The following is an 11,352-nucleotide window of genomic DNA, read 5'->3' as shown; positions in this document are numbered from 1 at the left end:
TGATGTCAGGCTACAGCGGATAGCGGATATAGAGGATTCATGCTCAGAAGTCTAGCGAAGGTGCGGCCAAAACAAAGCATTTGAATTGCTCCTGTAAACAGTTGTTCTAAACTTGTAAGCAGTTTTAGCAGGCAGGGATGTAAACTGGGGAATTAAATGGTACAGCTCTCTTCATGTAGTCTGTGGCTGTGTCACCCGTATTTATCAAAACAAGAAGGTCAGCCCAGTTAATAATATTTCCAGATTCCTCAAAGCACATTATAGATTAGAACAGAGGGGCAATTAGTGTTATCTGACTGTGACTGGTGTTATCTGACTCGTGGGTTTTTTGTACTGGTCCAGCACTGCGCAGTGAAAAATGGCGACATGATGCCAGGCAGATGAATCCCAGCTTATACACAAGCCTGGCATGTATATTGAACATAGCAGACAGCTAACCGTCAGACAGAAATCTGAACTCAACCTGGCAGGATACACAAAAACGACAGAGATTTGAAAACGGTGAAAGTGAAGCCAAGAGAAAGGTTGTTCTTCCACTCAGATGTTTTAAGTAGAACCGAATTGGTCACCATTTTATTGTTTGGTTTGCATAAAGTCCCGTTCCAAATACTACGAGTCAATATTTTAACACGTCTTCAGAAATTCTGTTGCCTTCAGCCCTTGTTTGTTCTGCTGCATCTTCATTTTGCGTAAAGCCATCTGTTTCAGGCTCTGACAGCTCTTGACTTTAATTCAGTTAACCAACAGGGAACTCATAAAACAAATGTTCTCATGATTCATGTACTTCAAAATGTTTTCTCATTTTAGGCCTAGCTTTTCTTTAGAGAATTCATTTAGTCTCTGAACAAGGCGTAGCCCCATGAAAATTACTATATTAACTTGTAATGCAAATACAGAAGAGGATACTAAGGGGTGTGGCAAAATATAAATAATAACCAGTTCAGCTGTAGCAGTTTTTATAAAAGTGGGTTAGGATTAGGGTTAGGATTAATCTTAAGGTTAGGATTAGGGTTAGGATTAAGGTTAGGGTTAGGGTTAGGATTAAGGTTAAGGTTAGGGTTGCTGCTGCTCATAATCCTTCAGTTCCAGGATCAATGCGAAGATCTTGTTGTGCTCGTTGTATTGTAGTGTATCAAAGTCTGGAAGTTGTTTGGGAAAGACGGCAATGTTCGGAACCTGTGTTCTTCCTCGCTATCAGTCAGAGGTTATTCTATAAAGTGCTGGGCTGTCATCCGGTCTAGGATCAACAAAGAGGGCTCTTATCAGCAAGGAGCAGTTCATGAACGCAGTAGGTGAACAGCTCCTCTTGTGTGTTTGAGCAAATATGAAGCATTGCACCCACCACAGCTGTGTTCCACATTAATCACAAATGAACAACTATTACAGTAGACAGTAAACACACACAGAGGAGTCAGATTTAGGTTGACATCACAGAGGAAATGATACACTAGTGGAACATGATTGCACTATTAATTAATTATAGTGTCTAATTAGCAATAAAGAGTTGCATTTTGAGATTAACATATATATTAAATGATTTTTATATTGGCGCTTTCATTATTATTATTATTATCATTATTGTTGTCGTTGTTGTTGTATGGTGTACTAATATTATATTGAGAAATAATAGTACAGTAATACTAATAATAATAATAAGGGCAGTCTATTTAAACATTTGATGTTCTCCGCTCCATAGACTTTAACATATTCTGAATATGATGAAGCTGAGATTCTGAAAATGTTCTGTTACAGAATTCTTTGTCGACACTGAAGCACAGTATTATATTTTAATCAAAATTGCTAATATTTATCATTATGAAAATGTGCAGACTGTAATATTGCATTCTAATTATATACGGCTGAGGATAAACCAGTGCTGACAGTCAATATTGGCTTGCTGTGAAGGGAAAGATTTATGGATTCTGAGAAGCGAGGTGATTTTCTAGGTATCCGTGGGGTTGTTTATAAGATGTATTGCACGTCTAAGACATGACCTGCTCCCGGTTCAGGTCTGTGACGCATTGACAAACGTCACGGTTTATGCCTGAAGCGTCAGGGTTGGAACCCACAGATTTGTGTGTGGGGGAAGTCTTTTGAACCAAAATAATCGCAGATTCTTTGCCTACAAAACCATGATGCGCAATTTTGAGACAGATCATTTTATATACAAAAAATGAGTAATATTTCAGTTTTACTAGTGCAGGTCTCTTTGGGGACAGTGCACAGATTTATGAGGGGGGTTAAAAGCATATAATGTTTCTAGGATTTAACAGCAGGGGAGCAGCAGAAACACACCTCTAGAGCTCCGTCTCCCTGTGAAACAGCAATTTTTACGCCACTGATTTAAACCAGTGATCATTTGGAAATTAGCCATTAACCCACTAACAGCTGTTTACGGCTGAGTACCAGGTCTATCCCTGGCCTTCACCTCCACTGTAGGACATCTCCATCCATCCATCCCGTTCTTATACTGTCTTAAGCATAGGCATACAAAGTGAAAGACCAAAGTAGGCGGCGCTGACAGAGCTGCCCTTTTGCTAAACTATTGCATGGATTCTAATGACTGACACTGTACTCTGCAGTAATTGTGTGTAATTGTTTATTTGAGTGCTCCTGATCGGCAGGATTAAAGCCTCTGATTTTTGCATATGTGAACGGTGTTTCCAGATGTTAGCAGGTAATGTAACATGTGAAGGCAAATTAGTTTCATTGGGAAACGTCTACTTTACTTACATTTACTTACATCTGATTGCATTGTATTTACATTTACATTTGCATTTTTAACTGATACTTTTGCCCAAAGACATTACTACTGCTTAGACTTCCACACATGAAATTAATGGATCCTCACATAATGAATCCTTGTAAAACAGTCCACTGAGTCCAGCAAATCAACATCAATAGGTCTGTTTTCCATTTCCTATGAGACTTTCACGTGTGTGCCTTTAAGTGTTTATCAAAATGTCAGACCTTTAATAAAGATTCGAAAGCATGATTTAAAAAATAATAAAATGAAATAATAATTCAAGTATGGAGGCTGTGAACATACAAAGATAGAATTAGGCCTATTGATTTCTGTAAAAGCTGAAGCATAACGTATATATTCTACTTCACAGTAATAAATTGCTGGTTCAGAATAGGTGTCATTACTGTGGCGTGTAAGTCTCGTTAGGGAATTTTCTCTGCTGGATTGGAGATTACTATGATTGAATGATTATGGCCCTGCAGTCTTAGGGGAAACTGCTGATCTAAGATTGTCTATATAGTTTTGGAACAAACTCAAGGACTGTAACTTTACAGAATCAAATGAAACTTTAAGTCATCAGCACTCCGTGACCTTAGAAAATGGCAATGATTTGACACAGAAAACTGAAGCCAGCTTGATTTCCAATCTAATTAATATGTGCCCTAAATCCAGATCACAGTTCTAAATCTGATTCTGTAGTTGGTCTTTTTGCAAATACTTTTGAAGAAATTTGTTTCGACTCAGACTCAACACTCAGGTTAAAAACATTTATTAGCCTTCATAGCACCAGATCTGTGACAGAACACCTCACTCTGGGCTGTCCGTCCAACATGCCAGGTCTTCTTAGGCCTCTTACTGGATGGACAGCCCCAGGATGAGGTGAAACAGAAGAAAGACTCATCTGTAGAGGACTGGAAAACCCGAACCAGGAACCTTAAGGTGCAAGAACAGAAAACCCAAGAAGGAATCCCCCAGACACAGGATAGCAGCAGCACAGCACGGCACACCAGTTGTGGAATGATAGCCACCTAGAATCATAAAGCCCCAACATAGAAACTGGCTAACCAGAAGGCCATGTCCAAATGCCCCAAGCTACCCCAACCCACCAAGCCAGTACCTGCTGGCTACTGACAGACACAGAAAAAACAGACCTAACAGAGTAGCCCCAAAAACTACACCAAACCTCGGGCAAGGTTGCTACTGAGCCCACTGCTCCAAGACCAATGCTGAGGGCCGACCAATGAGCAAAAGCTTGGGGTCTAATTGAACCCAACCCAGTCAATTTCTATGTCACACCTGCCTTCTTCAGAGGCAGGTGTGGGATAGATAGATAGATAGATAGATAGATAGATAGATAGATAGATAGATAGATAGATAGATAGAAACTGTAGAGTGTAGGTGGTACAACATGACTTGTGAGTAAGGACGGCGTATACAGTAACACAGTGCAGCTGGAACAGTACAATGAAGAGTTGAATTATTGTCTTCCTATTCAGGTGGGGTTAGGGATGTGGAAGCACTGAACAGCTGAGTGACAGTAGGGACAAAGGAATGTCTGAAACACTCGTGAGCATGTTGGGGAGATGAGCCGCAGGCAGAAGGTCCTCCTGAACAGCACCTGCTCTGCTTTGAGAAGGGCAGGCTTTCTAAATCAGAATGGAGCACAGTACAGATACCCTTCACTACCATTTCCAAGGAGCCCAGACTCAGTCCTATCACACGCTTAGCTTTTTGCAAAGGTTTGTTCAGTCCGCCAGCCTTAAAAAACATGATACTGTCTATGAGAGACCAGACAGAAAGGATTTTAGGAGAGATAAGGAGCATACAGTGCATTGCTACACCCACCACACGATGAACCACCTCAGGGATGAGAACCTGAGCCCAGCCGTGCAGCAGGTGATACCTCAACACCACACTAGCCCAAAGTACCAATGGAGCACCAATCCTACCACCAACCCCCAACATTCCCTGTAAGTTGGAGGACCACCTTATAGGGCTGGGTGTAGATTAAGAGGCTAAGGACCTTGCTCAAGGGCCCAAAGGAGCGGTAGCCTTGGAGCTGCCATTCTGCCTACAGAGGCTTTTAGGAGATATTTAGGAGACATTTTAGGAGGCTCAGGCAGTATCTGTTTACCATTACATCATCCAGACATTTTACTGCGGTATACAATATTTGGACAGTATTTTCAAATTCCGATATTTAAAAATTTTGCTGTTGTGGGGGGCGGGGGTCCCCACAATACAATTTGAACAGATTGAATACAATGTAATTTGCTCCCCCCACCTACTTGGCTGATTCTGTCAGCAACTAACACAGTTACTCTCTAAACTAAGTTTGCAAATGAAAGATTGCATTCAGGGTTGCCATAAAAAAAAAAAAACAAATGTCATGGTATTATGGGTTGTGTAATGTGATTTGTCATTAATGAGAAGGTATTACAGGTTGAGCCGATTCCGATTCCCAGAAGGAGGCATCTGGGATGCATGCAGGCTCATCAGATGTGGCTGTCCAACCTTACAGCGCAGTTTCGCTTCAGGACGAGTCCGTCCATCGGTAGCTTTCATCTCTGAAGCAGTTTACTCCCGTCAGCGTCAAAGGTGTCATGCGCCGATCCAGGCAATTAAACGTGCTACCAGTTCTATTGTTATTTCAAATCCCCCGTCACTCTCATTACCTACAGTCCCATTTTAATGAGCATGGCACCTCTATGATTTCATATGCATTAAAACCAACATCTGAGAAGCACTTAATTCTTGCACTCTCCACAGTATCCCCGCCTGGCCTCCTTGTAAATCCTCCTAAAACCTTTTTCTTTCTCTTAGCAGGAGCCAGCTCTCTCATTCAGCATACAAAATAAAAAAACATGGTTCTTACAATGGGAGAAGCACAGCAGGGCTGTGGTTGGCATAGTTGCCCCACACCTCTGGAGACCAAGGTTTGAGTCACCGCTCTGACTGCATGTGCTTGGTATTTGCATGTTCTTTCCATTCATCGTGGAGTGCTCTCCAGTTCTAAAACGTGCCACGGTGAATTGGAGTTGCCAAGTTGTGTATGCAAATGGAGTTGCTGGCTTGTTCCCTGCTTTAATCCCCGCAGCTTCCGGAACAGTCTCCAGACCCCAGCGACCCTAATAAGGCAAGTCGGTATGGAAAATTTGGTCCACGACTGTAGAATTACCAGCCTTTTATTCGGAATGTGTAGAAGTTCATCTTAATAAAATAACATTTGCTATGATATGTCAATAGTGGTAACATGAAATCTGGTAACTTCATTCCAAGAGCCAGTGATTCTGTCATTTTCATCCTCGAACCCAAGGCAAAGGGAGCTCAACAGGGTCTGCTGAACAGCCTAAAAGGCAGGTCTGATGAGTAAGGCCGAAAAAGGCCAAGCAAGGTCCAAAGTAATAAATAATGACTTGAGGCCAAAGGGGACTTTTTCATTTATGGTCCTATAACAAGCCCTTACGCTTTATCTCGTCAAAAAAGGAATCAAAAGGTCAGCATGCACTCAACGGGCCTGTTCCACACCTCATCAAGTTCACCTTGATGATGTAATTCCCTGAAGCCAAATGACTGAAAACAAAACAATTGTGGGTTGGACTTTGACTGACCCAGTCTACAATAGTTTAGCACTATCTTTAATTAGCTGTTTGATGATGCATGCCATATGACTGATAAAATATTATCATATTGCACAACCCATGAAAATTTCACCATAAGATATGGCCAAATATAATCTTCCATCCACACATTACAGAAAAATCCAGGATTAGCTGTGGAATTAATCTCTGAATTAGTTTAATCAATTACACTAAATTATATTGAATAATATTTTATATTTGGCTTCTCCATACTCACAGAAAAAGATAAATCAGTCTATTTAATTAATTCCAACATATTACAACAAATTATGGATAGCAGTATGTAGTAAATATCCAGTTAATTTGAAATGCTCCACACATACTCAGATAAATGTGTTTGTTTTGAAATTAAATAGTAATATGTTTGTCTTTTCATCTGTTTCTCATAAAATTTAAAGTAGCGCTTAATGTTTGAGGGGTGTTTGTGGTAATGTTTATTAAAACAATGTTTAACAGCATTCAAGCATGATTAGTTTAATAAAACGTAACAGGGAAGTAACAGAGACAACATTTTGTGAATTTATATTGTTTGCATTGTATAAACTATTGTGGTTTTATTATACTTTTCAGATCAATGTTCGTCTTGATGATATTGATGTGGTCGCACTTTGGGGGAAAATCTATTAAAAAAAACAACAAATAAGTAAATCACAGCTGTTCCCCATTTACAGCAGACATTTGACAGAGTTGATTTTGTTAAATGAGGCAGTGGGCATGTACTTATCTCAAGATCTTTATTGCAATTAAAAAATCAATATAACAGATAAGAAATTTTTAGGGGGAAAAAAAACAATAGGCCTATGTCAGCAAAGATCATTCTTGTTTACTTATAACATCAGTGATACTAATTACGAAATTTCACATTTGAAAATCGGCTTGCATAATAAATGCTGGGGCTGTGTACGTGTTTGTTCATGTATGACGTCTGACGGGATCCACGTGAAATTAGTGCAGCACACATGCAAAGAGGAACGACTGTAATTATCGATGGCTTTATAAGCAGCAGCCGATTTCGGACAGCATCGCCGCAGCTCGGCACCCCCGAGAAGCCCCTCCAGTGCGTTGTCTCCTACGGTGCTCCGCTCTCCGGAGGGGACGGATCGCTCCCGAAGATGAGTCGCTGACAAGGGAACGGCGGATCCCACGACGCCCCCTGCCAGCTGCCTCATCAATCATCCACGGGCAAAGTCGCCTCCGCTGCGATTAAGACGTGCAAGCGCTATTTACACATCATCATTCACCACGTTTTTTTTTTTCTTGGGGGGTGGCAGCAAAATGCATTTTGCAAACTTGGCTGAACTTTTTTTTATATAGAAAAATGATATTCTACGCAAACGGCATTAATCTGTACATGGGGACCCTGTGCTGCTCCTCTCAGCTTAATTTAGTGGCAGACATAATTCTAAAGAGAAAAATAAGGGCTGCTTTCCTAGTTAAAAGGTTAATTTATGGGTGACTTAAGGTGCGCTTCCAGCTGCATCAGAGTAACTGTGATAAGCTTTTCCATTGAGTGGCGTGGTGTGGAGGTGTGATTTGAATTTTGAAAGCTGGATAGTCACATGAGCATACCACAGCTGGTACAGTTATTGCCCTATTTCCAGAATCTCCTGTCAACCATGTATTACACACAACACGGTATTTTAAACAGCTACACGGAAATTTCAGTCCGTTCTGCAGACTTCCATCTGTCATCTAGTGTTCTCCTGCACGGTAGACATGTGTAACTGTGTAATATTAATATTTGTGTCTGTTAAGCTCAATTTAACTGTGTATTAAGTACCATACGGAAGTATGCATTATTCATGAATAAAGATCCAGCTACTGCCCCAACCTTGGGAGCTTTAAGGACGAAGTTTTTCAATTTTGGATGGAAGTTACACGTAATGCACACAGTTTGTCACCATTTCTTTGAAGAACGAGCACTCTCAGGTGCAGTGAGAAGAGACTAAGAACCGTCTGTCGACACTAAATTATAGTTCTCCCTGCAACTGTTCATATGTTAATTTAATATTTGCTGTAATTGCTGGTGAAAATGTGTAAAATACATCTGAATCTGTATCTCATCGGCAACACAAGACGAGCGACACCAGGAAGCGAAAATGACTTCATTAGACAGGAAAGGTAAACACACTGCATGGGTGTTAACGTTCATCCCCATATTGCATTTAATTATGTCACAAAATTGTACTTGTTCAATGGGAGAAGAGGCAACTCAGCAATGTGCAGATTAGTGTTTGTGCTGATGAGCCCTAACCCCAGCTACACTGCCGCTGACCTTCTCTTTCCCAAAAAATATTGACATTAAAGATTTGCATGTCATGCCGTTTTTATGGAACATAACCTCCATGGATGGTGATGCAGCACTAAACTGATTTTGGGATTGATACTGACCTCTATATATTTCATTAAACATTCAATTATTGATGACATTGACTATGTCAATATAATAAATCCATATGCAGATATTTGACTGTAGTTAATGGTGCTGAGGTGTAAAATTATTTTGATTCAGTTCTGCCCCAAAGATCCCAAGTATCCCTGCGTACGTGCATGTCTTCCATGATTCTGGAAATGCTCTGCACACCCAGTACCAGTGTTGCTGCCGCTGGCCCATGCGTCAAGATGCCATCCATGATCGTGACCGCTTAATCCCCACTGGGGTCACGGAGCCTATCCCAGGAACAGGCGAGAACAGCGCCAACACACCCTCACACAACTACAGGGCCAAAAACCCACACACAGAGCATGCAAACTCCACACAGAAAGGACCCAAGATCAAACCCAGGACCTTCTTGCTGCAAGGCAGATGTGCTACCCACAGTGCCACCACACTGACCCTGCTTCAAGATGCTCATGTAGTAATTCAAGAGCAAATTTACAAAATGCGCTCAGTCCATGGGATACGTTTTCATGTGGACTTGTGGAAAGTTCTTCATTGAATTACATGAGGAGCAAGTGAGTTTTGGTTCCCAATACTGTAACATTAGCTATTTGAAGTCTATCAATTGTGGTCACTGGCAGTCTCATCTGAAAAACATCAAAAATGGACTGGGTAATGAATATTTGCTGTCCAATCAGCAGCTGTGGAAAACCATATGCCCCTCCCCCCATAGTCCCACTAAGTCCATCTGCACCAGGTTGGTTTCCAAGGCAAACGGACGATTTCTCCTACAAGACTGTTCTCACACTGCACTCATTGCAGTGATCGCTCAGTTTATCTCTGGCAGGCAAGGAGCATAAAACAGTGTGTCAGATGTTCTGTGAAGCGCGTTGAGGGAACAGGAACAGATCGTCCTCCGCGCTAAAGGAATTATTCTTCTTAATGTGACTGCGAATAGAGTGCTTTAGCCCAGAGCTCAATACTCCGAGCTGCTGAATACAAGTTTAGATAAGCCGTGCGATCGCTATCGGGTATCTGCTCAGCAGGGGTCAGAAGTAAGGTTAACCGGTGACACAAATGATCAGCAGTAGCCGAGTCAAGAATGAATCCCAATCATGGACAGTTAGCAGCTTCACTCTGGCATGCATCCTTTGCGGCTCCTCCTAAGCTCCTCACAAGAACGCAGTTGTTCCTGAGCCTCTAAATGAAAAGTATCATGAAAAAGATACCAAACTGGTCATCAGCAATTCTTGTCTGCTTTCTGGGAGCTGAATCTACTTGGCTTTTTGGTGTGTTTACAAAGAATGGTGACCTTTAGATGTCAGCTTGAAGGATGGCTGGTCAAGGTCTGGATATCTCTCTGTGACTAATTAACTTTTTGTTTATTTTTCCTGTCTCACTGGGGGTCTGGTCACTACCAATTGTCCATCTGCATCCAGCTTGGCTCTTTGTTTCCGCCTCTACAGGACCACCCCTTGGTGTCCCATAATCTTGACTAGCTTGGGTCCCGGCATATGGTACATTGCCAAAAACGTTTCCTGCCAAAACAGTCTCCTTTCTTATCAATGCACTTACACATCTCTCTGTCTGTGGATGTCATCTCCATTGCCAAATAAAGTCAGTGATGAATGAAAACAACTGTTGTGCAGCTCGATACACTTGGAAGATGGTCATTCCTTGTTTGTATATGAAGGTCATTTATTTCCTGAACTGTGAAGAGGAATGGTGCCTCACAATGGCCGTCTTTAGACGCACTCAGCATTATTTGTTTGGAAACCCTGGCAGCCTTGTCCTTCTCGCAATGCGGATGGTGAACGAGGCTCTGCCGGTGTTTACTTAAAGTTGATAAGATTTACATGACAGAGAGGTGAAATTTTAATGTACTGTACTGGGATGCACTTCACGGATATCATTTCCCTCTGCCACTCTACTCGATACCAGTGATAAAATGTTGGCTGCATAATGTCATGTCCGCTGGGGTTGTCTTTGGCTTGTTTTTTTTCTTTTCTTCTTCAGTTTTTTTTTCCCCTTAGGATCTGCTGTGTTCTCCAGCAATGTGTCTGTAGATTGAAATCATTTATGGAAATAGATTATACAGTAATGTATCTGGTTAGACATGCTTCCTTCTCTGCGTCTGCGTATTCCGTAAAAAGGCACACAATCAGGGTGGTGATAAGCTTGTTGTGATTGCCTTCACGGGAGGTTTATATTGCTGGTAATTGAATCTGATTTTTTTTCTGACTTTCAGATCTGCTGCTACGCAATGAAAAAGCATCATTTGTTGTAACATTATGATAGTCGCCTTGGCATTAAACACAATGAGGCTGTTACACTGGAATAAATTTCCTTGAACTGCAGAGCTTTTTTGTATATGAAGAAAAATAAATGCCATCTTCTATTTACTCGCCTAGCTACCTGTCTTAATTGACTTGTATCTATCTGTAATACAAAAGGTCATGTGGGATACCAGGAGAAATATATTCCTACCACATTACCTTAACTTCTTTTTCCCTAAAGTGGCATTTCCCAGTCTAGTCCTTGGGGACCCACAACGTATCCCAAACTGGTACTCAGGGACCCACAGC

This window comes from Paramormyrops kingsleyae, chromosome 1 (assembly GCF_048594095.1).
Source record: "Paramormyrops kingsleyae isolate MSU_618 chromosome 1, PKINGS_0.4, whole genome shotgun sequence".
Taxonomy (NCBI): Eukaryota; Metazoa; Chordata; class Actinopteri; order Osteoglossiformes; family Mormyridae; genus Paramormyrops; species Paramormyrops kingsleyae.
Note: the sequence above shows the minus strand (reverse complement) of the source record.